At 40.3% G+C, this 27,909-nt stretch overlaps 1 protein-coding gene and 1 long non-coding RNA gene across 5 annotated transcripts in view; one reads left to right on the forward strand and one right to left on the reverse strand.

Annotated features, from left to right (window-relative positions):
• The window catches only part of Antp (homeotic protein antennapedia), a 122,225-nt gene that overhangs the window by 72,270 nt on the left and 22,046 nt on the right, over window positions 1-27,909 (reverse strand). For both annotated transcript variants that reach the window (XM_015171984.3, XM_002053474.4), the window contains exon 2: window positions 15,926-16,008. The gene's annotated coding sequence lies outside the window, so the exon portion shown is untranslated. The remainder of the gene's footprint in view (window positions 1-15,925; window positions 16,009-27,909) is intronic.
• Window positions 19,630-21,598, forward strand: LOC26531589 (uncharacterized). 3 transcript variants are annotated; one of them, XR_004303447.2, is made up of 5 exons: window positions 19,630-19,708; window positions 19,778-20,138; window positions 20,225-20,465; window positions 20,899-21,103; window positions 21,155-21,598. It is a non-coding gene; the product is annotated as an uncharacterized lncRNA (long non-coding RNA). The 3 variants fall into 3 exon arrangements; XR_004303448.2 differs by having other exon boundaries at window positions 21,168-21,598; XR_001450045.3 differs by having other exon boundaries at window positions 20,899-21,598.

The raw sequence follows: 27,909 nt of genomic DNA on the forward strand, positions 1-27,909 counted from the left end.
GTTTAAAATTTTTGCCTTGCTGCTGTTTCCTTTTTTTTTCATTTTCAATGCTTGTTTTTGTGTTTTTTTTTTGTCCTGCGCTGCTTTTCATCTCATGCGTTACACATTTTATTGCTGTTGTTGTTGTTGTTTTCTTGCGGCAATGAAATGCATTAAATTTTGTGACATGCGGGGCGCCAGGAGAGCATTTGCCATGCAATGGAACATCTCTCATGTGGGCACGGGCAGGTAAAAATAAAATGAGACACATAAAACAGATTCCAGATGCCATACCGGAATCTGAACATTGGCCGAACTGCGGGCCGATTGCCTCACATTTTGACTAAACACACAAACATGATCTTGCCACGAGAGTTGAGCGCATTTAATCTTAAAGGAAAAGTATTAAATGGGGGGAACATTTAGGATTTCACATAAATTGACAGCAGACAGAAGAGGCTCTAGACTGCCGAATCTAAGGCGCATATGACTTTTATTATGATAACTATGTCATTTTAATTATATATGAGGAATTTTGGTTATATGTATATGATGACAACATTTCGCTATTAATTTACATGCTTAGGAAATATTTGAAATAATATTCAAAATGTTCTATAGCAAGCTGTTAAAGTCGCTGATATCAATAAGATGATAAAAGGGATCCCTAAAAGTTTATTGGATCATAAGCGAATTTACGTAAAAAGATTATTTCCACCTTTTAATTATTGTATATGTTCGCATAGAAAACTGTGAAAAGATTTATCGAAACTCTTGTTTTACCTTACTAAGAACTAGGTTTATTTTTTGAATAAAAACTTATGTACAAGTCGAAACAACAGTTTTGTAACTACAAAAAGTATATATTTTTAAGCTACTATAGCACTTTTTTGCCCAAATATTTCTTTTCCCACGGACATCATAAAAGTTTTGACAATACACTTGACTAGATCTACAGCTGCACGAGTACTGGTCAAAAAATGCGATTTATATATTGTTAAGGAGGCAACAAAACATTTCGACAGTTTGTCATTGGCTTTCACAGTTGGCCAAGTGCAACAAAGTTGTAAAGTAGTTCAAAATATTGTGAGCAGCTGCTGCAGCAGCACAAAGCACAGCAAAGTTCAAAGTTGGCCAACTTTAATGAAGTCGAAACAAAACAAAACGAGAAGATTGAAAACAAAATACAACTCTTGAGACTTGCAGTTATTATTACGGAAATCTATCATATTTATGGATCTACTATTCACCTGGGTCGCCCGAAAGTGCCGCCTCGAACGTGGTTGTCTTTCAAGTGTCAGAGCTGAAACCGAAATTAGAAGACGAATCTTGTGTAAGGACTGCCGCTTGTTATGTGTGGAACTTTTTTCGCTTGGTTCGGAGGCGCAGTTTTCGTTTTTCCAGTATAATTGTGCACAACAATTCCATTTGCGTTATGGGGCACATGATCGCTTTCTATGGCCTCGCGGTGGCAGGAGCGGTGGCTGTCTTGCTGTGGTAGCTTCAGCATCGGCGCCAGCTCATCACCGCGATCGCCAAGCGACACCCACGGAGCAAGAGCAACAACAACTCAGACACACACATTTACTTAGCACAGCACCGGGCGGATTCTTTTTTCACCGCAATTTTTCCGGCGGCAATTTGTGGATAGAGGCAATTGCCATGACACTAAACACTGGAAAATTTGCCTTTTCTTTGCTGGTTTTGTTTTTTTTTTTTTATAACGGCACGAGAATTGCGCTTGAAGCTCTTGACTGCCCCGCACGCAGCGCCGCCAATTTGCCAACTAGCCGCCTCCGCGTCGGTAACCGCCAGAGGAGCCGGCCAAAAAACGCTTCCGAGCGACGTTGAGAATAAAAACGCTCAAAAGAAATACTTAACAAAAGGCAGGCAAAGGCGCGTCCAAATGACAACAGAAGCAAAGCGTAAACCAGGCCAAAACTGAAAGAGCAGACTAAGGCATAAATTATTGACCTGATACGGCTGGCTTAAGAGCATTTTGGGGGGCCAGCTGAGAGCTGCAACATAATAACGCAACTTTAAGTGGCAATAAGTTTCGACCTGGCCCCAGCGAACGACTTAATTTTAGATGCTAAACTGTTCCTTGATGGCTCTTCGATGGGCGCCCATAAAGAATATTCTCTTAACTCCAACGCAGACAGTGCGCAGCATGCGCAGTTGCCACAGCGACTCTCAGCTGGCGGCCACAGCCACAGGCTGTTGCAAGAACAATTCAATAACAACAATATGGAAAACAATCGTACAATGGGTGCCAATGGAATAGGATGGTGTTGACTGAGGCTTAGTTTAATATAATTGATTATTTTGTAATAGTTCATAGCATAATGTTGCATGTTTTCAGTTTAGAAACTAAACATATTTTAGTAGAAACATATTACTATAAAATAAGGATCAATATTTTTATTATTACTTTATGATTGCTTGTTAGCTTAGACATTATGAGCCTTGATGTAAATTAATAATGAATATAATTATTAATATCAGTATTATTTGTGTTTTTTTTTCATTATTAATATTACTATTATTGTTGATTAATATTTTGCAATATATAATAAGCTTATGTTTAAATATTTATTGCTCATAAAGCATTATGTGTATATATTTTTATTTCTAATTTGAAGCTTTTATTTTTATTGCATTTTAATGCAATTTTAAAAAATTGTATTAATTCAAAATTTTGTTCGCAAAAAATAACAAAAGCATAATAAAAAGTGTATAAAAATCAATAAAGAAATTTTAATGATGGATTCAATGATGTATTTTATTATACATACATATATATTTATTTATATATTATATTCATATACCAATTCATATACCATGTCGCAATTAAAAATATATTAATTTCTAACCAAATTTTCACACACTTCATACCACTGTGTAAAATTGCCCAACCTTGTCAACGCCATCGCAGCGAACTGCTTGGATGTGTTTGTGTGTGTGTGTGTGTTGGCAAGGCAGCTAATAAAATTAAAATGCCATATTTCAGGCGTTGATAACAACAATAAGTGCAGCAAAGTCGCCGCGCGTCTGCGAGTCGGAAATTATTTTTTGGCACGAACTCATTGCGGCCTTGTGCCAGAGGCTCAGAGAAAGCGAGAAGAGGAGCAGGAGAAAACACGCTGTGGAGAAGGAGGGTGTGATGGTGGCTATGTATTCAAGGACCAGCCAGGAGCAAGTCTATTGATATGACAAAGCAGCAAATGGCAAATAAAAGGCGCCGCGAAATTACCTGTTAAAAGTTTTCGAGCTCCGCAAAGAATTTGGCTTATTGATTTTTATGTCGTCGCGACGCCGTTGGCCAAAATTCTTTCAAGTCAAATTATGAATATTGAATTTGCACTTGCCTACGGTACAGGTAAAGCGTTGAGCGGGCAGGGCGAGATTTTGACTGCTTTTCGGGTCTACAGCGCGATAAGAATCGCCAGACAGGGCGCAAATGGGCGCATGATTTATGCCAGGCTGATTTTTATTGATTTCTTATCAGTTGGCTGCATACTCAGCTAATCTATTAATGTGCATACCTACTTTTGCCAGGGCAGCTGCCCGGACTACGGCGCTTTGGGGGTGCCTCAATCTCGGTGTTGCTGCTCGTTGCCACTTGGCAGCCTCTGGAAAGTGTAATTAAATTAAAATTCCTGTTACATGACATGCCCGGCAAAAGTGTCGACACACACACACACACATGCACACACACAAGCAAAGGAGTCAACAACTGGCACCCGCTGCCTTAAAACTTCAATGTGTTTGCGCTTATGGCAGCATCCGTGTCCGTGCTTCGTATCCATATCCTGGACTGCTACTGACACCGACTATGTCTATGTGTGTGTGTGTACTTGTGTGTGTGCGTACATCTCTGGAGCTCGTTTTGTGCAAACTAAGACACGTTGTCAGCATTCATGTCACCGGCGCTGGCTGCAAGCAGCGAGCCAGGGCGTACGGGCTGAGGGAAAGCAACGTCTGCCAGCCTTTTGAAGTGGCTTTTGCATTCTGCTAGATTTTTCATTAAAATTTACAAATTTTAATAGTTGTTGCTTCATATAGAAAAGCAAAAAGTAAAATGGAAAATTGTGCATCGCAAGTGAAAAACTTCAGCTTTTCGAATATGTGTCAAATGCAGACCAAGAATTATAACTCAGGATGCAAAAGCCTTAAATACGGCACATAACTAAAGAATTTCCGTTTGCCCAATTAGAAATACAATTTAATACTAAAGTCATAGGAATTTTTATGCATTTTTATATGCTTCCTAATAATTGAACATATTATCTTTTCACATATAAAAGCTTTTGATAAGCTGCCAAAGTAATTCGTGGAAATGAATTGGTGGTGTGCCTGCTTCACAAATCTGCTTCAAATATGCGGGTTCCTATTAATATCAAATTATTTAACATGCTGGAATGCAACTCAAATGCCCATATTTAAATTATATATTGTGTGTATGCGTATGAAACAAAAAACAAATGCAATGCACAAATATTATTAGATATTTGTTAGCATTACAATGCAAGAGGGAAGCATTAATCATGCTGATTGATTAAGTTCCTGAGCGCTTAGTAATTTTGCGACCAAGCAATTACATCAATAACTGCATAACAACTTAATCCATTTTTAAAGATTTCTTTATACTCTCCGACCACGTAAGGAATCTATATTCTATATCAGCTTCAACAGCCGAATAGATATGGCCATGTCTGTCTGCCGTCTCTAGTCTCTCAGTCTTAAAGCTGTCGTCTTGAAACTTTGCATAACTCTTTCTTTCTGTTGCAGGCAGTACGAATCGGACATCTATATTATATAGCTGCTTGTATAAACAAGTTTTTTCTTTATCAAGATATCTTAACCAAACTCGGCATTTATAAGTTCAACTATACCACCTACTTCTTTAGCAAAATCTTTTCAATATTGGATAACTATATTATATATTTATTATAGGAAAGATCGCTGGAATAATATAATGTCTGCATGGGTACTAAATCATCGGCGTGACGAAAATATCCCTACTTTTCTTTTGAAAAGTAGTTAAAAAAAAAAAAAAACTAAGTTTTTCTTATCTTTTTCTAATTGACAAGCAAAATATATATCTTTTAGTATATTTATTTTGATATGTAGTGAATTACCATCAATTTCATAGACGGATTTTGGCATCCAAGTAATATTTATTTAAAAAGTAAAATACATTAACTTGATTCCTCGTGTTGCTTTCTTCTCTTCGGCATTGAAGCACGTTTTGTATGAAATGCCCAGTTCATTTCAATTTCAATTTCATTTTCATTTCGTTTTGATTTCACAACCTGCGCCAGGTAGTAAATAAACAAAGCGTCGAATTCAGCGCAACGTTTAAAGATACATTTATTATTTTGAAAATGCGCAAACACTTCATGATGATTACCAAGGCAGGGCGAGGGGACCAGGGTGGGGGCAGACACCCCCAACAGCGAGGGAGTGAAACCAGCTCCCCGGACGGCTGGCTGGTTTGCCGGGATGCCTGCCCCCGGAGCAGCATACAAAAATCTTTTTACGTCAGTTCTGCCTGTCTTGCTGCCTGGCATTTTCTTGCGTTGTTACCTTCAGCCGGGAGAGTAGCGTGCAATGCTTGGCTGCGTTGCCGCCCCTTATTTCCAAACCCACTCCCTTCCCCCATCCCTTCCCATTCCACCACATCGTTCAGCTGGAGAGTCAATGCTGCTGCTGGCAATTTCCTTTCGACGAGCTGCGAAAACACACGAAACCGAAACTTTTGCGAAATACGTTAAACGCAATGCTGTCCGTCCCATTCTCGGTTTCGGTTTCAGTTCCAGATCCACCATTCAGTCCGCCCGCCCTCTGTGTCTGTTTGTCCGTCTGTCTGTCTATCTGCCCGTCTGCCTGTTTGGTTCATCCTTCCGTTTGCCTGTCTCAGTCTCAGTCTCAGTCAGAGTCTCAGGCAGCAGTTTAGTATATAACAAGTCAGCGTCAGCTGCTGCTCCTGCTCTCATTCGTGCTCCTGCCAGGTCTGCACTGCTACGCTCTGCTCTGCCCTGGTCTGGTCTGGTTTGGTCTGTCCGCTTGTACGCCACTTTGTCGGCTGCCTCAAATACTTCCATGTTCATTTTACAAGTAAAACGGAAATGACAGTTCCGCAGCGAGCGCCGAACATCTTTGCAGTTGGTAGCGTCCCTCCACAGAGCCCCCATGAAAGTGAAAGAAACCTTTTTCCGTATAATAGTCTGTCAAAGTGGCTGCCAGCTCCGCCAGCGCCGCTGCTGGCATCGTTGTCAGTCAGCTCCAGCTGCAGCTCCCACTGTCAGCTGCCTGCTCGAGATACTTAGCACTTAGCAGTGATCCCAACTTCTCGGCTCCACTCAAACCCACTTCAAGGCAAGCCCCAGAAACAAGTTGAGTTTTGCAATTTTGAATCCGCTTCGGTTTCCAACTAATTTTCTAATTATGAGCACAAAGGCGCACAGAAATCATGTCACGCTCGCTGACTGATTTATGGCCGTTGGAGAAATGTCAAATATTCGCCGGGCAAGTGTAGACCAAACACCCTCTAAATTTGGCCAGCGCACGCTTCCGTTTTCAGCTTTTAACTTATCCAAATCACTTGGCTTGCGACGAAGTTTTTGTTCTCGATACATGTTGTTGTTGCTTATGTTGATTTATTTGATTTATTTATTTATTGTTGACTCTTGTTTTGTTGTGTTACTTGTGGCGCCTACCCAATAATCGCCAGCCGAGCAACTGATTAGCTTAATTTTCCGGATGGTGGCCTATACCAATATCAAAGTTTATTACTTTATTTTCTTTTGCTTTTTCCTCCATACGCACGCTTTACTGTATTGCTGCGTCTATTGCTTAAGTCCGTGTGAAGCAAAACAAAACAAAAAATAAATAAATAAAAATTCCGTACAGATAAAATGGAACTTCCTATCAATAATTAATAATTGCTATTTACTACGCACTACTAATATATATATACACACATATAGTTATGGATAAATATATGCTATGTATGTACATATCAGTAAGACGCAATTATTGCGATTGAACTCAAGAGCGAAACAATTACAATAAAACTATTAATTTAAGACTATTACTTTAATTTTTTTGAATATTTTTTCATGTAACAAATTATTTCTCTACATACATATATGCATACACATTATTTTCTCATAAATTCTATCTATGAATATATAATTTAAGATAATAATAACTACTTTGACTGACTCTGTTGAAACTAATCAAAGATTTTTTAGTTGAAAACATTGATAAGTTTCTAAAAAAATATTCAAAATGATTCTTGGCGAAACTAATATAAATATGTATTTGACAGCTTGTATTTCACATAACTAAGGCAAAAATAATTTTAAGTGAAACTGTGAGTAAGAAAACAAATCCTATTTTTTTTTCACAAACACATCTCAACTTGAGAGCAACACCCACATATGTTGATCTACTTAGCTGAGCGTACTGGCAAGTAGTAGTGTATTTATGTGTGTGTGTCAGAGCGAGAGAGAGAGAAAGAGAGAGAGAGAGAGAGAGAGAGAGAGAGAGAGAGTAAGAGATAGAGAGTAAGAGAGAGAGAGGGAGTTGGATAATTCTCAAGGGCTGACGCGGGGCAATGACGATGGCCATGGGGCACACTTCCAAGTAATTTGCAAAACTCCGACATCCGACACTTTGCTGTAGTTTGGCGACTTTGATTTATTGCCGAGCGCCTCGTTGGGGACACAATCAAACACAAATGCAGGCATAAGAAGCCAATGTCAAGAGCCTCAATGTCCTGTGAAGTGAAGTAGGCGCGGCTCACAAACACACACACACACACACAAGCACGCATGCATATACCCTTCGAAGGTCAGCTTTGTTAGCGCGATTATGGCAGCTGTTTGAGGGGAGGCGGGGGCAAATGCCCCAGAAACACAATGGCCAGTTTTTGGGGTCTTCAGTCGGTGACATGCCAACCCAGAGCTGACAGCTCGGCAGCTAGCAACAGCAACAGCAACCGCAGAACCAGAAACACAACCAGGAACAGAATAAAAGATGAAACAAAAGTCCATGTTATTCTACGAAAGAGTCAAAAAGTCAACCTCAACTTTGGCTTCAACTTCAGGGTTTCAGCTTCAGCTTTAGATTTGACTTCACATGCCCGAAAAGTCGCACAAAAATAATCCCAAAAACTTCTGTGCTCAAAAACATGAAAACGTTCAGCGCAATGACAGAAGAGAGGTATGGAAGGGGCAGCGGCTGCGGATGTGGAGACGTTGATCACAAAAAGGAAAATGTCAAAGTTCCCTTGCGGTCTCCGAGGTTCTTTAAATGTTCTCGGTAACAAATATACATTTATATATATACATATATATAAATATATAGTTTTTGTTTGTTTTTTTTTTTCTTGGAACCTTCGCTAGGGAATTTAGCACACGAGAATTGTGTGGAATTTGTTTTTTGTATTCGTATATGTTTTATTTTTTCGATGTCGTCTTTATTCGTGAGCTTTGCTTTCGTCTTGTGTTTTTACGTTTTTTTCAGTGCATATTATGAAAACATTTTGCTTTGATGTTTATGCTCGGGTCTAGGCTTCCCAGAGCCTGTGCAAAGGGCAGGTGATGGTTTTTGAGGTTTTGATAGGTTACAGGAAATGAGAAGTTAAATTAGTGAGATTTCTCTAAAATCAAAAATAACAGTTGTCCATATACAAATTACAACGGTAAAACTAGTAAAGGCGAGCAAAATTCAGCCCATATATGTAGTTAGACTTAAAGCTATAGCTTTCTGTGTGATAAATATACACAGTTCATCCTAAAATTGAGTATATGATAATATAGAAAAATAAGTATTAATACAAAATACAGGTGATAACTAAAATGAATGGGACTCCTTATTTAATCTAAAGATAAAGCTTTCAGTATATACAATTCAACTTAAAACCTATTGTGACTTCTCTTACTTCAATCAAAATAAATAAAAATGCTCTTATCTACAAATATGGCAATTATTTCAGCAATAATTTTGGAATTTAATAATTTGCCTTGGCCTTTAATACACAATTTGTACACATTTTTTTCTGTCTGCTACACATTGTATATATTCGGCTTTTTGTAGCTATATAGTTTTTGTATATTTTTTGCCGGCTTTTATTTTTTGTCACGCTTCCGTGAACATGAAAAGGAAGTGCACGTCAAAGCTTAGACACAAACCACGAAGCGTAAAGGTGCAAGTGAGGCTAAAGTAACAACATTCATTGCAATTGCCAGCAGCCAACGGCCAACAACAATGGCCAAAAGGGTATCTTTATCTCCAGCGAGTCGTATGCGTGTGTGTGTGTGTGTGTGTGTGTGTCTAAGTATCTGCATGCAGCAATGCGTGCCAGCGAGAATTTGTTGAACAATTTCGCTAAACTCGAGGCGAAAACTCGAATAAATTGGCTTGAAAAAGAAAAGGGAAAACTGAGCATAAAAAAAACAACTAGTACAAGAAAATAATAGCAGTAGCAGCCGCAGACACAGCCACAGCGGCAAACGCACAAATTACAACAATTAAATGGCGAACAAAATAAGCCAAGCCGCAATTATCACATCACTCGCAAACGGCAAACTGAATAGGAGCTGGACTTGGAGACGCAGCCGGGGACGGGGACAGGCGGATTTGAGTCGGAGTTGGAGTCCGAGCTGCAGACGGAGGCGGCGGCTTTGACTTTAATTTATGAACTGCGGCAAGTGGAACTGAGTATGGATGGAATGGGCGAGATGGAAAGGGGACGGGGCGCTCTTTGGAGCCGGGTGGCCACTGAGGCGCGCACTCGACTGCATAGCATTGGAATCTCTCCGCTGGTTTTCACTTAACGTTCAGCGAATGCCGCCCAGCGGCGACTGCGACTCAAGGTGAGCAGCGATTTGTAGCGGCAAATGTTAATGTTAGTGAAAATCTAAAAAGGCAGCCCTGCACAAGTCAGGTAAACAATAAACGCCGTAAAAAAGGGCGGGCAAAAAAATGCACAACAGGTGTCAGCAATTTAGAGGCCGTCTGCCTGCATCTAATAAACATTTAAAGGGCCCTATTAAAGTGGGCAACGCGACGTCTCTCGATAAATTGACAACGATCCAATTTCATAATGAAAATTTTGCGGCTGTCAGCCTTCAATTGAATCGGAAAAACAAAACAGCGACAAAAGTGGTGCGGGCAGCAGTCAAGCCGAAAGCAAGAAAAACAAACAAATAAAAAATAAAAAACAAAAATAACGAAAATAACAGAAATAACACACAGAGATCCAAGAATTCCCCCATGAAGAAATCCAGCTGACAGGCCGGGCCCCGTTCATCCCAGCAGTTTCCCCCTTCGCGCACAACCCTGACAAAACTTGAACAGAATGTGGCATGATGTTAGTATCTGCGTGCTGTATGTGTGTGTGTTTCTGTGTGTGACTGCGTGTTGTTGTTCTTCATATATATATATATATATATATATATTTGTATATATGTAGTTATATCGAGTAAACGAAAAACAAAAACTTTTTTCCACTTGAGTAACTTAAGTGCCAATTCCTCCAAAAACAAAAAAAAAAAATACTAAGAGCACAAGAAAAACCAACAAAAGTTGAATAAGAATCGAAAAAAAAGTTCAGAAGATGAGCACATGAACCTTGTATTTAATAGGGGAAGCCAAAAAAAAACTGTTTGGGAAATAAATACAAAAATCGATTTGACATCAAGTTAAAAGACGCCACAAAAAACAATTTGAAGATAACTGAAAAGTGCTGATTTCTGAATTAATATAAGATATTAAAGTATACCAATTTGAAAGATATTATGTAAATGGATCTCATCCTAAACATGCGCTTTTCTCAAAGTAAACTCATAGAATGAGACTGCGAAGTATGGAATAAATCCAATTATTTCCTCCAGTACATTATTATATGAAGAAGATAAATAGAATATACAATTTTAAAACCAGGAAAAGGTAGTTGAAATATATAATTTTTAATATAATAAAATGGGCGTTGTTTGATAACCTTTTAAGTAAATGCAATTTTCATTGAATATATATAATACATCGGTGAATAAAAAACCAACTAACTCAACATACATTTTCCGTCGACTTTTGCACAAGATTTGTGGAAACAAATCAAATATATTTAAAGTACAATATATCAAGCACTATCGCAGACATTTTCAAGGACATCGCTAGGATTTTTTGGGGGGGATTTTGGGCTGAAAGTTCAGCTCGTCTCTTTGGCAGCTTTGCTTATTATTTGTAAAGGGAGAAACGAGTAATGGCCACTTCCATATAGCACGTCAATTTGCATTGATCAACCCATAAACTGACACACACACACACACACTCACACATTAAAACAGCAAGAACAATAGAAACGCGTAGAAAGAGAGCGCAAATTGAAGGAACAGCGGCCATGATTTGCCGCCGGCAATTTGTGTTCCATTTCAGCCATTGAAGAGCGTCGGCCTGGCAACGGGCTGCCATGCGAAGACTTTGAGTGGCGAATGCTAAATGCTCGTCATCATCCACCAACGAATAAGTATCTTGAAGATACTTTCAGCAGCCATGGCCAGAGCAAAACACATGGCATCTTTCGGATGCACTCAGCAACCCCAAAGAGAGCACCAGTGAGAGCGAAAGCGCGCACACAACAGCTGCGCAGACCGAAGAGTATTTGAGCAGCAGAAAAGAGAGCGCACAGGTATGCTCTTATCCTGTTTTACCGTTCCAGGCGCTCTTTGCACGCCAGCCATCTCGCTCCCACGCAACAGCTGCATGGCTTCCCGCCAATTTTTGTTTGGTGTGCCATGCTGCTCTCACTGGAAGCATATCTTTATCTCCTTCTCTCTCTCTCTCTCTCTCTCTCTCTCTCTCACTCTCTCGCGCTCTCTCTCTCTCTGTGCACTGGAAAGCGAAACAAGTTGCCGGTGCCTTGGGACAAACACAAGGAATTGCGTTTGTTTAATGAAAGAATTCGAATTCAAATTCAAATTTTTTAATTTGCATTTGTTTTTCTCAAATATTTTATGTCATTGCCAAATTTGCGGATATTTTTGCAAAACAAAATTGAACGTTCCTGACTTGAATATTAAGTTCGGACTGCGGCTATTTATAGTTCAATTACATTAACATAAATTTGCTGCCGCTTCCGAAAACGGCGCGAAGTACAACTTTCGATCGTCAAAGGCAATCGGCTAACTACCTAAACAAAAACACGTAGATCTATATATGAATGTATGTAGCATAGCTTTGGCTAAGAATCAAATGTCTTTGGCTATTTGCACGTCTGACCCTTTTGGAGTTAATGACTTTTTGCCAAACACTTTAAGTGCCGAATTAACTGATCACGTGGGGCCCAATTCTTTTACAACACTGTGTGAAATATTCCGATTAAATTTTTCTTTTCCTTTTAGTATTTTTAATAGAATTTATTGCAGAAATAATTGAGCTTTAAGCTAATTAGTTTATATTGACGTTAATAGCTCAAATAATGAAGAACTTTTGAGTTAAAGAAATTATTATAAATTGTACTGTGAATATTATTTAGGAATTTGATTTAAGGTCTTTAATGTTCAAATTAAAAGCTGATGATATTGAAGAGAAAATATTAAAAATTGTAATGTTAATAATTGGCTACTTTCTTATTTTGTTTTCAGTGCGCGTAAACAATATTATTTAGCAATTAAAAATTTTTAAAAATATTTATTATTTTTAATTTTTAAAGCTTAGCTACATTTTGACTTTTTGATATTGGGAACTGGAAATTAGCATTTGAAATATAAGGATCATTAAAATAAGCCAACTTTAAATTGTAAACAAATTTAGTAGCGTATTGTATTATTTTTAGTTCGCTTACATAATAAACGTTTTGAAGTGCGACATGTACGCACTTTTATTAACTAACCAATAACTAAAAACAGCGCTTCTTAGAATAATATTCAATCGCGCGTAAGCAATTAAGTACATATTCTGTGATATAACACCACAATAAATTAGTTAAAAACTCTCTATGGATATGTGGTACAATCAGTTGAGCTAAGTCTCATGAGCCAAACTGTTGGGCAAACGAGCGAACAACCTTCGCATTCCTTCACATCGGGCCCCGGGGCTCTGCTGCGTTGTTCCTGTCAGTTGGTCGGAGCACGTATCGATTCCAATTGGAAGTCGACAGTCGCACTTTGGAACATGGAGAACAGAAAATAATTAAGTTCTCAAAAGATAAAAATCATGTTAGCCGCTGATCAATTAGTAGATTTATGCAACCCAACGCATATTTCATCTTTTGCAGCCGCTGGCAAGGCCCCGCCGCCCGCCCGTCAAGTGCCCACCCCCGCCAGACGCTGGATAGTGCATAAATTTACATATGAGCATGTCTTGAAATGATATTGAAGGCTGTTGAAATGCTGCAGTGCAACCTGCGCAGGCACCAGAGAGAACTGAGAACTGAGAACCGAGACCTGCGACCTGAAACCTTAACTGGCCGTGCACCTGCCTGCGCTGCCTGCCTGGAGCGTTAATGTTGGGCATCGGATCTTGCGTCTGGACATGCACATGCACAGACGTCAGTAACTCATTTATCGCTTAGCTGCGGCTGGAGCAGGCAGCCTCTGGGCTCGGGCTGGCGAATCTGTTGCCTTTGGGCTGTTGGTTTCGGGTTCTGTTCTTTTCCTTTCTTTTTTTTAATATTATTTTTCTTTTATTTTGACAACGAATTTGCATGCACTCGAAACTGTGTTTTGAGCCTTGTTAATTTTGACTAAAGTCCGCTGGCTAACGTGCACTGGATAAGCGCCAATCCCCGCTAGCTTCCAATCCCAGCTACATGCCCAATGCCAAGCCACGTTGCGTGACTGGCCAAATGCGAGTGCTACGCATGCGCGCGCTTACAAACGCAAAGCTCAAGCAAAACGACCAACAAAAACAACAAAAACAACAACAACAGCAACAACAACAACTTTAGCAACAGCGGCAGCAGCAGTAAAAAAAGCAAAATGTGATACAAGAACCAAAACAAAGTGTTCAATGTTTCCGTTTCAAATTCTATGGAACAAGACATTTGTGCACCGCCAGCTCCGCAGACCGGCAGCCCAGCCAGACAAGCGCAACACGCGGCCCAGAGGCCCAAAGGCCTGCGTTAATGTGACCACAACAGATTCTGGCCCAGTCCCAGTCTTAGCCCCAGTCCCAGTCCCAGTTCCAGTCTGAGCCCCAGACGGGCATTGTGAATGGACAACTCGCCGACTTAGCGGACGCGCTAACAATTGTTCTGGCCATTCGTTTTTTGGCCCAAAACAAGTTCGGCATTTTACTTGAAAAGGCCGCCAGAAGTGGCCCAGACAATCTTTGTAGGTGCACAGTGGGCTCGTAATGATAATTAGATGCTAAAAAATATATATAAAGAATGGCAAACAATTTTAAAGTTTCCCAACATACCCATGATAATTTTGCAGCTTGTGCTACGATGTAAAAAATTAAAAAATAGTAATTCAAATTGAAATTTACTTAAACCTCTCTAATATAGACAATAGAGCTTGTATAATTTTTCACAAATTTTGGGTGGAGTGTATTTTGCTATACATTTGCTCTACATTTATTTAGGCATATTAAGATTAAGATCTACATCAGTTTATACAGCTCTTACAACCGATGTCAATTAATCCTAAGGCTGAATTTGAACATAATTACCCAACATTTTAGGCAACTTTCAGACTTTTAAGACAATTCATTTTTCTGGTGGTAGATGAAACATTTGACAGCAATTATTGCAATGCTGACCACCGTGCGGAATTCTGTGCCGCACCGTTTCGCAGTGCCTCGCAGCTGAGCGCGCGATTGTGCCACAGATAAAGGCACTTGCGCATTACAACTGCTCGAGCAGAGCGGCCGCATCCACGTTCACATCCAGCAGCTAACCTGCCGGACAAGACAACTACAACTACAACTAAAACAACAACAATAAGAAGAAGAACAACAACAACTGCAACAACAAGATGAGGAAAAAGTGCAACAGAATTAACAATTCATTTTATTGTTAAATATGCCCGGGCTCAGGCTGGTGCAGGCGGTTCTAAGTACCAAGTGCGCTTTGGGCAGGCTAACAAGGCTTGTCTGCATCTGCATCTGTGCCTCCTGCCACATGCCACATACCCCCAACCGCAATGTTGGCCTGGGTGCAGCCTCAGTCGCTGGGCTCATAGTTAATAATGCGATAATTTCATTTTCATTCAAAGCAAATCGAATGGACTCAAACGCAACGTTGGCTACCGGATTACGAGGCAGCAATCGCTGTGGCAGCGCTGGGCTTGCTGTTGGCGTGTTGCAGCAACATGTTGCAACGTGGCCGCGACTGATGCATGCGCAAAATTTAAATTATGTTGTTTTGTCGCATGTTTTTCGCTTCTCATTGCCTTTTGGCCGCGCTTTGTCGTCGTCGTCGTCGTCGTCGTTCCGTTCGCAACGTTGTTGTTTAAGGGCCTAAAACATTATCAATGAATAAATGAAAATGTCTTTTGTCGAAGGAAAATTGTCGTGCTGTTGTTGCTGCTGCTGTTGTTGCTGCTGACATGCAACTGCAACAACTCTTAACGTCTTCTTTCGGCCAGGCCAGCGGTTTAAGCCGCTGTTTTATGTCACAGTCAACTGTCATTTGTACATTGAAAGCGCGGCTCGTTCCGCAAGCCGCAGAGCGTGGCTCCAAGCATGAGCAGTGGAGAGTGAGGGTAGGTTGGGGCAGCAGGGGGCACTGTTGTGCTGGCGATATGTTCAATTTGCATAAAATCACAGGAAGCACTTAGGATTAATAGGCCGCTCTGTTTGCCAATAAGCAAGTGGCTGCTCGCTCTGTGGTGCGGCCAAGTGGTTAAGCAGTCTCACGTGCTGGCGGGGCATGGGTTAAACATGTGTTGCCGAACCGAATTATCGACGGTAATTTGATCAATTTGCTTACCTTTTGTGATGCTCTTGGTAATCCATAAATTCCGTTCCAGCAGCTAATCCAATTTGCTAGTGATAGATAATCCAAAAATGCAGCTGCAACGAGTCCAAAAACAAATGTGATTTCTTACTATTTGTAGTGTAAATTGGAATTTCCCTAACTAAGAACCGAACCAATAATCTTGCGCATGCACCAAAAAGTTCAAATGTCCCTCTAGCGGCAGCAGGCAGCAACTGTGCAGCTGCCTATCATTTGTGAGTCACATTTTTTTGCTAGCTCTGCTTGTTTCTTATGCGTAATCAGTTCGATGGACTGGAATACAATCTATATATATATATATATATATAAATATAAAACAGTTTGTCCTGACTGACTGGCCGAATGACTGATTGGTGATCAACGCACAGTTCATACAGTCAGAGCTACGAAGCTGAAATTTTCACTGTATTTTTGCATTATGTGATGAAGGTGCCGTTACCATCCCATCGGCTTCAAACTTATTTTCAAATCATGTGAGAATGTTTCACATTTTTTGGAAAATCCATTCTTTAATTTTTCGCATAATCAATAGCTTCCTCGGTGGAAAGTGCTATTTTTTGATGAAGTTGAATAAGCTTATTTTCGATTTAAATAAAAGCTTTTTGAGCAATTTTATTATATACGTACCACGGGCAAGGGTTATACCCGCTAGTGTTAATATGTAACAATTTAATAACAACAATTGATATATGATTTGCCTTATCTTAGGATTTGGGCAAGTTATTTGGTCTTAAGTGACAAATACTTGGAATAAAACTAGTTGCTTTTAACTGAAGCTAGGCTTATATAAATAGTAAAAATAAAATGAAATCCATTTAGGTCTGTTTAAGAAACAGGCCCAGTTCATGCAGGCATTTCTCTTTTGGATATTGTTTTTGTTAACAACTATTTCGCGTACCTCATTCGGGGCTAAAGCATTCACGATCATTTGCAATTAACAGCCCCCAAAAGCGATGGCAATGATTGTGCCTGGCAGCCGGAGGCCATTGTTAGGGCATAAGTTCGAGTTCTGTGTCTAAACCAAGTGCATACATGTGTCACTCGACGGCAGCGGCTGTCGCTTTCATATTCCTCGATACGCGACGCTGTGGCAAGCACTTCGCAGTTTCAAGGCAAAGGAAAACCTTTGAATTTGGCCAGCGATTGCATTGAAATCGCATTATTAACGCCTGCAGACCTCGGGGCTTCACCAAATTGGCAGCAGCTCGGCGACGCGACACGGGTGTGAAAATAATCTGTTTAACGAGGGAGTCTTACAAAAGACCCACAGCCAGTGGCTTTGCCTGCCACATGCAGCAAAGTGGCGAAAGATGCCGCCTGCGGCAGCAGCAGCAGCAGCAGCCACTGGAGCCAGAGCCAACAACAAACGAGCAACAATAATGACATTTGGCGCAAATGAATGAGAAGCGCGCTCAAATTTTCTGCCAGGCAAGCCGCGCGGCTGCCTCTGCCACAAAAGGATATGACAGCAGCCAACCTGACAGTCGCAGTGGCAATGTCCCAGTCGGATATTGGCATTGGCAGCGGGCAGCTTTTGGAGCCACCGGGTCGTGTGGCTGGGCTCCATATGCGAACTGGGCACTGACATTAAAAGGTGGGAAAATGTCAGCAGCTCCCAGGAAACAGTTTTTCGTGTTTCTCTGCCTTTTTTTTTTGGAGGTGGTCTTTAAATGGATATCGAAATAATTGCACAGATAACAACGAATCCGCGAATTGCTGTTGTTTCTTTGCGGCATTGCCACATAGCATGTGGGCGACCACAGATGTTGATACAGATCTTTCACAGTATCACATTTGTAAACTAATCAAAACTAACCTTTGAATCGAACCAATTCCCACAAAACGTATTATTTGAATGAAGATCGGCCGAGCCCAAATATTAGTTGAACCACGTCTATACAAAAAATTGTTTTGTACGATGCACTTAAGCTTTGGACATTAAATAAGGATAATACACCAATATGTATGTATGAATTAAATGTATATTTAGTTCAAAAAGAACCAGAAATTAGAAAACAAGAAAACATATCAAAGCCTGAGCCCAGCTGAAGCTTAAGGCGAGTCATTCAGAGAAAACGTTTCTTGGGCTTGCAGACTATAATAACATGTTGCGATAAGATATATTTAATTTTACTGAATGCTGTATTGTTTACCATATGAAAAAGGTTAATTAATTTAAGAAAATGGTCCCTACTCCTTTCGATTAAATTTTCTTAATATTTATTCATATTTAATGTATACTCAAGCACTAAATCGCAGTCATGCAAAATCAGACTGAGCATGCTTTGGGGCTGGGCCGAGCTCTCCCTCAGAAGTCATTCTTAAAAAAAAAAATCAAACAATTTAAAAAAGAAAAATGTTTCTGTGTGTACAACATATTTTTGGAATCTCGGCTCAAAACCAGTTAGAGGACTTGCTCTAAAGACCGACATGCAAATAAGCTGCTCAAGCATTAAGCATATCCGAAAAAGAAAGTGAATCCATCGCGATCATGAATACTTATCGATGCCCATTAGAAATCCATGCGCGCTCAGCATCAGACATGCTCCAGGGCACGTATTCGGCGAATACGAATACCCTTGGAGTTGGTGGGTTACGGCGGGTTTGGAGGGGTGTCGTTGTGTGGGTGTGTTGTTGGCCACCTAGGCGCAATAGTATCCAAAATCATATGTATATTCGCCAGCTTGTTGAATGCGCGAAAATATTTGCCCTGCTGCGTAATTGAGCGACGGGCTCTGGGAGTCTAATGTCTCGGATAGATTGCTAGCTGAGGGGCTGATGGATTGGCGTTGACAGATTTTGAAGCAGCTCACGCCCAACATCAAAACATCCATAAATATTTTGTCGTTTTCGCTGGCCCCCTGACGAATTTATGGCACCTGAGTCGTAAAAAAAACCGTAAAAAGCTTCAGCGTATTTGCGGTGCAGCGTCGTAAAATTAAAGGCGAAAATAGTTTTTGGGCGCTTAACTCACGCTCTGTGCCCAAAATATCTAATTAATTGGCACTCCAACTTCTGGGTGGCCCCTCAGCGAGTCGCTTTTTGATTTATGCACAACGCGGCTAACTCGCTAATCAGAAGCAGTTTGCATGCGCAGTCGCAGCTCGCAAGTAATTTTTTTCTTTTTTTGCAGTGTATAAAAATAGCGAATCGATCAAGCTAATTTTTCGTTAATATTCGTTATTTTATTTTCATTTCTGATTCGGGTTCGACGAATTGCGATATGCGCGCACAGTTTGGGAGTCGCTGGCGTGACGGCGCGACTGAACGCTAGATGGCGTTTGGTGCACAGCCATCTGGCGGCAGCTAGTAAAGTCTCGTATTATCCTGTGAAAGCTTTACGGTGCCCTGTGAAGCTGAAGGATGTCTCGGCTTAAGAGCTTTTAAGGATATTTTTCTAGGGACACTAAAGCTCAGTTGAAAAAGGATATTAGTATTTAGTTCGGACAATGACCGTTGGTACATCATGGAATCGCTTAACTGTGGCACTTAAGGTACACAAATGTGTACAATGAATGTCCTTTTGGGAAATTGTCTTTCAAAAGTTCTATATGGCATGAACAGGATGAGCACTGAAGTAAGTGAAACGCCCTGTAATACACTTCAAAATATTGTGTCATGTACAATTTTGAATATTGCCATGAATTCAATTTTTTTCCTAAGATTATATTTGTCAATATTCAAAAATTTATAGTGAAGACTGATACAATTTTAATCTAGAGCTTAGAATAGATGTATATTGCGAATTAAGTTCTTGTAAGAGATATATTGTAAATTTTGAAAATGTAGGTATAAACATTAGAGGTAATATGGTTCTCCACACAGTTGATACAAGAACCTCATAGTATGAATGTCCTTGTCCCGATTTCGAAGTTATAACTCGTTTCAACCAACCAAAGGATGGCAAGGCAAATTGAATTTTAAACTTAATAATGACAAAACAATGCCAAAAATCTCAGCATCACGCAACTCAAACAATCGCCGCTTCACTGAATAGCATATCATCTAAACATATCAACATGCAAGCGAATAATTTTCTAGATGCTAAAACGAACAAAATACAAGGGGTTTGCTGTTGTACGGGGACCACACAGAGACATCAACGATAAACTAAAATATAAAAAATAAACACAAGTAATGCCAAATGTATGGAGTGAGACAATGAAAACAGAAACCAGCACAAAATGTAAGGCAATAAAAATGAACTTCCCTTTAATTTTATGGTCGCGCCGACACTTAATAAACAATAATCGTCATCATCATCATCAACAGAGGCAGCCATTGGCAGTGGACGGGCTAGGGGAACCGAGGTGATGAAGGTGGGAAGGGGCAGGGGGGTGGTGGCACTCCGAGTGGCAACCAAGTGCTACGCATCACGAGCCGGTTGCTTCATTTGATTTAGCTATAGCTACAGCTGGACGTCGGAGTCCAAAGAGTTGTCCAACGAGATTTGCATTTTGATGGATTGCAGGCGGGTAGCCGAAAGATGTTTGCCTCGGACACGGAGCTACCTGTAAGTCATTTTAGTGACACTATCTGAAATGACTGTGGGCGTGGGGTAGGGGGTGTGGCAACTCGTGTACTTTTCAGCTGTGACTTGTGTGACTTGAATTTTAAAATTAAGCTCTTGCCTGCGGGTTCTGTTTTGCAGCGCAGTAATTATTTTTGTCATTTTTGCAAAAATAAAAAAATTAAAAAACGTACAAAAAAAAAAAAAAAAAAAAACTAAAAATAAAGTCCAAAAAATATACATATTTGTAGCTTCGCCTTTGGCTGCCAAACTGAGTTATTGTACAAATTAAAATGAACGTTGTGTCGGGCAGGTCGCCGCCGCGGTCACAGCTTTTGTTGTTGCCCCAACCCCTCCCCCTGGGCAAACCCAAAGTCAAACTTAGAGCAGCGGGCATCACACATCACACTTCAAACTTGACTTCAATTTTTTCTAGCTTGTCGGACATGATGTGACTATGAGCTCGAAGCGAACAAAGCCATGCCATGCCATGAATCTCATCGTGTCCAGCCACGGCGTGTGATCGCGATAAGAATTAGCGCTCCATACGCAGCGGCCGAGATGAAAAGCTTTGCTTGTCTGCTCGTTGCCAACGAAATATTGGCTAAACGCTGTGGCTGATACCGAGTCCGGTTGTAACTGTAAGTGATTGCTTTACATGGTCAACACTGTTTACAATGGACATTCACAAGCGCCGTGTGCCAGGGCCAGCCGTGTACTTGACACTTGCAATGGACTCGGACCGATCCGCTTCAAGCTAAGTTGAGGGGATTATCTTGCCGCTCATCTAATCTAAATTCATAAGTCGACGTACAAGACAATGGCGGCAATTCAGCGAATGCCTGCGTGAGTGATTGCCGTTATGCGGCTGGCCCAGACCACAACGTGGACTGGCAACAGCTGACGGATGAGCCATCAAAGTGTGACCATCTTGATTTATGCATCATTTTGTGTGACAGTATGCCGAAGATGTTCGGGGTCTTCATTGACCTTAAGCTTACCCTTGATTATGTAGTGTTTGACAATAATGTAAAAAATAGTTCTCACTATTACACTACCAAAGTTATGGACTCTTAGATATCACGCCAACAAAATGGAAAAATATATATATCAAAATACATTTGAAAGCTTTGAAAATATCAAAACTTGCATAAAAAATCCATTTAGTTATAAGAGCTTCAAGTCAATCAAAATTATGTCTTATTAATCTGAGATATTATAACTTATAATAATGTCTTTTAAAATAATCTGTAAATATAATAGAAATTTCTAACAACAAATTTAAATTCTTTAAGAATTAGAGCTTTAATAGCTTTAATAGACTTATAATAAAACGGTAGTACTTTGTTCAGGACAAGCAAGCAGGACATTATGTATTATCGTAGAACTTGTTCTGATGTCTCTAGAACCGCCTCACCAAATCTTGATATTGATATATCAGACATTTTCTATTTTTCTTTAGCTCAATCCTAATCTTATCTTAAATTCATCTAAGTAAAAAATGTAACAAGCATTTAAAGCTTGAAGCTTTTCATTCGAAATAATCTTAAATTTATTTATAGGCAGCGCTCATCTCGACCATTTTCCGTTTCTACTCAGCTGCAATTGAGACTTGGAATTGCCATAAATTGCATGTGCGACATCTGTGCAAATGTCGACGTGTCTGTGTGTTGCTCTTGGTATGAGTGCCCGCGTGTGTGTGTCTGTGTGTGTGTGTGTGTGTATGTGTGGGCGTGTGTATGTGTGTGTTTGGTATGGTGTAGGTGTTGGAATTGGACTTCAGTTCAAACTGCTGAATGAAGTTAGTTCATTTAACTTCAACTTATGACGCGCCAGAAATTTGCAGACAATGTCTGACAGACTTTCGAAATATGCCACAGTTGAACTCGGGGGCAGCAACAAAGGCAACAACAACAACAACAATGTCGAACAAGTGCATGTGTGTGTGTATGTGTAAATTTGCATGTAATTGTGAGCGCACTTGGTTTGAATTTTGAATGACCTTGGCATAGAGGAAATGGCAAAAAGCATTATTTAAACTTAACAAGCCGACAACTGGGAACCCCTGATACACACATACATACATGCAATATACGAACATACATATGCATGTGCGTGTGTATGTGTGCTGGAGTTATGTACAGGCTAAGGGGTTGCCACAGTTGAATGAGTGAATGAGGCTTGTTTCAAGCTGTTCTGCTCCCAATTTTCCGTACTCAATCAGAACACGGCAGCCCATTAGAGACTCAACGCTCCAGGGGTGTGTGTGTGTGTTTACCTATGTGTATGTGTGTGTCGCCTCTGCGTGTATTTTGCTAATTTACTAGACAGAAATACGCCTTTAACCCACCAAGCTCATTTATTATATAAAACAACAGCAACAACAAGCATAACAACGATGGAGCTGGAGACAAGCTGGAAACTGCTGCACAGGAGTTACGAGTCGTTGCAAGGACCTGGCCACAGCCGCAGGCATCATGCCCGTACCCAGCACACTCGTGCGCACAGCCGTTGTAGTCCTTGGAACTGAACCTGAACCCTTTTCAGCCAGTGACACGTGTGTGTTCTGTGTATCCTGTGCACCGGACTCGAGCGCCGCAGGGCAGCAAAGTGGAAAAATCGTGTTAATTTAAAGGCAGCAAAAACAGAGATTTTTGATGTAGCCATTTATATGAGTTTATAATTACTGAAATTAGTTTTTCCGCTTTTGCGTTGCCTGTATTTCTTTTGCTGCCCCTTTGCTTTGGTCTGAACATAACATCTATGGGTATAAATCAGATATATGGGGGTATATGGGGGTTGACTGCAATATGAATCATATTTTAGGTTGTGTGCTGCAACAGCGACAACTGCTTAGGCATTGGGTGTATGTCTAAGAAGTCGATAAAGAATGTATTCAAACATGTAAAAACTTTAAGAAAATATCGTAAGTGATGAGATTTTACAATGGCCGAGTTTAATAATAATGTAAAGTAGAATAATTTTTTAATTTATTTAAATTTTAAGGAAACACTTTACAAAGTTTCAACTTATTTTGAACTTTCAAATAAAAACCTTATAAAGACAAGTTTGCAAGTTTTTAAACTGAATAGAAATATTAAAAATTACTTTAAGCTGTGAACCGAACGCACGGGTTTGCAGTCCAAAATCCTGCTCTAACTAGTTTAAATTTATTTGTGCTCATCTAAAAACCGTTCCCAATTGAGAATCAAGTTTGCATATAACCAATTATCACGGCGCACCGCTGTTCGTTCTCATTTTGGTTTTACGCAAATTTTATAAAATATTTAAATGCAATTAACAGAGCCGAGGCATTAAAATCGACAGAAGCGACACCAACAATAACAACTACAACAACGACGAAAGGCCAGAAAAAACTTTTGTCAAATCAACTTCCTTCCGTTCTGGTTGCACAAAATGAAAAATTTCATATGAAATTAACCCTGCTGGCTGGATTTTTAGCCCACCCCGTGGCAGCATGTATAAAAAATAACCCCAAAGAGGGGTAGACCAAAGGAGTGTGTAGGGGGTGAGGGATGGTGGCAGGCGTTGGCTTCGGACAGCGCCCGAGGCAGACAATGTGGCAACAAATTTGTATGTAAATGTATGCAAAAGTAATTAATCATAGTCGCACATGCACGCACACACACACACACACACACACACATACGCAACATGAACAGGCAATGCGGACATTACACAGACGAAGTATACACAGGACCCATCTCTAGCTCTCTCTCTCTCTCTTTCTCGCACACTCTACCGCCGGGCCCAAGGTGCGAGTCAACTTGTTTAAAGGTTAACTTCATTTTTATGATATTACGAATGTCGGCATTGGCCTGAAAGCTGGGAATATTATAGATTCTCATAGGCTCCAGCTGATGAATTGGTGGACCATCCAGCTGGCAGGTCCTTTGTGCACGTTGCTGATTGCGGCAGGACTCAAGTGCTCCGAGACACGCACACACGCGAACATACACACACACATATGGGTAGTCAGTCCCATATTGAAATACGATACCGCAGCAAGCGTTGGTAGCCCAAAACCGAAGGAAGACCAAATCCAAATTTGAATCCTTGGCAAAGAGACAACAACACGTGGCCAGGCGGCCATTTGCCCCTGCAGCGGGGTTGCTGACGGCGATAAGGTTGGCGGCCATGATACCAACGCTTAGTGCCGCTCGGTGATAGCGTCCAACAGATGTGGCTAGGTGAGCAACGGCAAGGGGAGGATAAAGCAGAGCACAACAGAGCAGAGCAGGGCAGACAATGGCAACGGCTGCAGCGACGGCAACGGCGGTGGTGGAAAATGAGAAGCAAACGGCGATGCCCTCAACAAGGCAAGGCAGAGAACACACACACACACACATGAGTGTGGTCGGAGAGAGCACATGCGAGTGTTGCAGAGGGGTTACGAGGAGTGATGGGCACAACGGGCAGTGTCGGAGTGTTTCAGCTTTTTGGCTCGCTCATAAATCATCGCTGAGACGACACCATGTTAAATTGGAACTTTTCCCATACATAAATAGAATGAGCGAGAAAAAAAATAATTCTTGTATATAGTATATCTTATATATCTCATATATTGTTATATGACAATGCGTGTATTGTTTTATAACTAGAGCTAGTGGTATTAGTGCAGATTTCGATAATACTTTCAGCTTTTTAATTAACTTGGCTGTGGATCACCATGCAGCATAGTACAATAGTACACATATGAACCAAATATATAACTTTATAATTTGATATTTACAAAAATTAAGAAAATGAAATAAAAAATGTTTTAGCTCTCATCTCTTGTATGTTGTTATATGGAATGTGCAAGTTTGCTTGGGCTTTCGTATCCTTAACGTCAGACCTAACTGGGCTATAGAACATATAAAAAGTTTACAAATTGGAAATCAACCATTTTTACCGTCAGTAATAAACAATACTTAATTAAATTGTAATATAGCTTATTAATGATTCTTTCGGACAAATATATTTGTTCAGTAATTTACAGAATAGGATTCATTTATTTTTACCATAAGTAATAAGAAAGAAAAAATAATTCAAAATGAAATAGTTATTTCAAAAATTATTTATATAAAATTGCTTTCAAAGAATATTTGTATATATATGTGCACCTAAATGGGGCTATATAATCTATAGTAAAATTTCAGGTTGGAAGCCGCTAATCTCTACGCTATTACTCAAAGTAAAGAATACAAGTAAAAATAAATTCTTTAAAAAATAAATATCTATATTATGCTTATTTGTGAAAGAAAATAAGCTATTAAATTGATTATTTGTAGTGCCATTTAGGAACTTTTTCGCCAACTTGCCAACTCAATCTGAATATTTTTCATAATCGCATATTTTTATAATATTTCTCAGTCCTGCTATGTTTATTAATTTATTCTATTAAAATCTCACTGATAATTAAATGTTGTTATTTCATAAATTAGAAACACTGTAAAATTGTTCCATATAAAATTAAAATGTGTGCAACATTTGTATCTAAATGTATCAACAGCTACAAAGTTCATTCAGATACAAATGCATATGCAAATGCAATTGTGTATATACAGGCAGAATGTGTGTATGTGTGCGTAGGCATTCCACACACTCCCATATGTATATACATTGCATATATATATATAGGAACTCTCTTTCGCTATCCCTCTCGCTATCTCTGTCTTTCACGCGCGTGTTCGTGGCCAAAAAGCCATAATTTTCCAATTAAGCGAAAATGAGCGATTTATTTGCCATGAAATCAGTGAGAATCGCCGATAAAAATCTCTTCATTTTGCTTGCCATGGGACCAGGACCCGACTCGCTTGTTGTTGCTGTTTTTCGCTTTGGTTGCAGAAAGTGCAACGCGAAATGTTTGCCGCCGTTGCAATTATTTATTATGCGCATGGCAATGGCCAGCGAGTGTCTGTGGAGGTGTGTCAAGGGGCATGCAGCATGGGGCAACAACAGCAGCTGCTGTGGGTGGATGTCTGTGTGCGCCTGAGTGTGTGCCAAGTGTGGGTGACTGTGTGTGCCACTTAACCCCCAGGCCAAGCGTCCGCATTCGCTGTGTCAACACGAGAGCAGCGACGCGTCGTCTCTGCAGCTGCCTGCCCCAGCAGCGGGAATTCGAATACTGTGCCTTGGCCGGTGGCTGGATTGTTGTTACTGCTGCTCCCGTTGCTGTTATTGTTGTTGTTGTATTGTTGGCATTGTTGTTGTTTTTATATTTCGCATTTCTGTTTTTCCGCTGAGCTTTTGCTTTGCTTTTTTCAACAGCAGCAGCAACAGCAGCGACGGCGGCGGTTGCAACTTCAAGTGGAAAATTGCTGAATACACGCGCGGATGTTGTGAGTTATACCCAGTACTTTGGTTGACAGATGGGGCATGCATGTGCAAGTGTGTAGCCGGGCAGAATGAATAATGTACATGTTTATCAAATGGCATCAGGCATTAAATTAAACTTTTTTTTTAATCAATAAATTAAATATTCAAAAATTGAAGAAAAACTAGCTATAATTTGAGGGTATGTGCTTGTCGATAAATGTTCTTCAATTTGTAGTTGTTGTTGCTGGAATGCTCTACAATTCCCAGCGGAATAGTCAGCTGGACTTGTCCAGTTCAGTTGACAGCCCCTGCTGCGCTGCAGTTTGTCAATAAGGGCTGCCACCCCCACAGAAAGCTTTATCCGAGCAACTTCAATTACAACTTGAATTGCGTGCTGGCAACGGTGGGCTCAACTATTTAACACCTGTTAGAGTAAAAGTGTTGCCATGTGCTAATTAAAAATGCAGGCGGCAACACGCCAGCAGCAACTGGAGGCAGTTGCATGTCTTGCGGCACATTGAAATCAGCGGCAAACAGCCCGTTTGTTGCAAGTCTTTTGTTGATCCCAGCGAGCTTTGCATATTTTGGCTGCCCAATTCAATTGTGAGCGCCAGCCATAGTCCAAGCTCAACATGACCAACACAAAAAACCAAACAATCGCCGTCGCTGTTGCCTTCTGTCTTGCCTCATTTATCAACACCTTTTCATTCGCCAGTGTGTGTGTGCGACTGTGTGTGTGTGTGTGGGTAGCAACTTCCGCTGAGTTTGCTGTAGCTGTAACTGGAGGGGACGGAGGGAGGGCACTACACAGGTGCCAAATACAATTTGTGTTGCATTTTTAATTTGTGGCGCCCGAGCAGGGACCTGGCTTCGACTCGTGTCTGGGCCTGCTGAATGGAAAATATGTTTCGTGAAGTTCAAGTTGGCCGTTAAGTGTTGAAATGTTTACGTTTACCCTCCGTCTGTGTGGATAAATTTATATAGTTTCTCTTTAAATCGATGCTGCACAAATGACTTAATTTACTTTAGGAAGTTTTGGAGGTGTTGACTATAATATCATTAAGGGATGAAAATAACATACATAAATATGAATTGCTGAGGCAATTTATAAAATCCGACAGTCAAA

The sequence above is a fragment of the Drosophila virilis genome, chromosome 2 (assembly GCF_030788295.1).
Source record: "Drosophila virilis strain 15010-1051.87 chromosome 2, Dvir_AGI_RSII-ME, whole genome shotgun sequence".
Lineage (NCBI taxonomy): Eukaryota > Metazoa > Arthropoda > Insecta > Diptera > Drosophilidae > Drosophila > Drosophila virilis.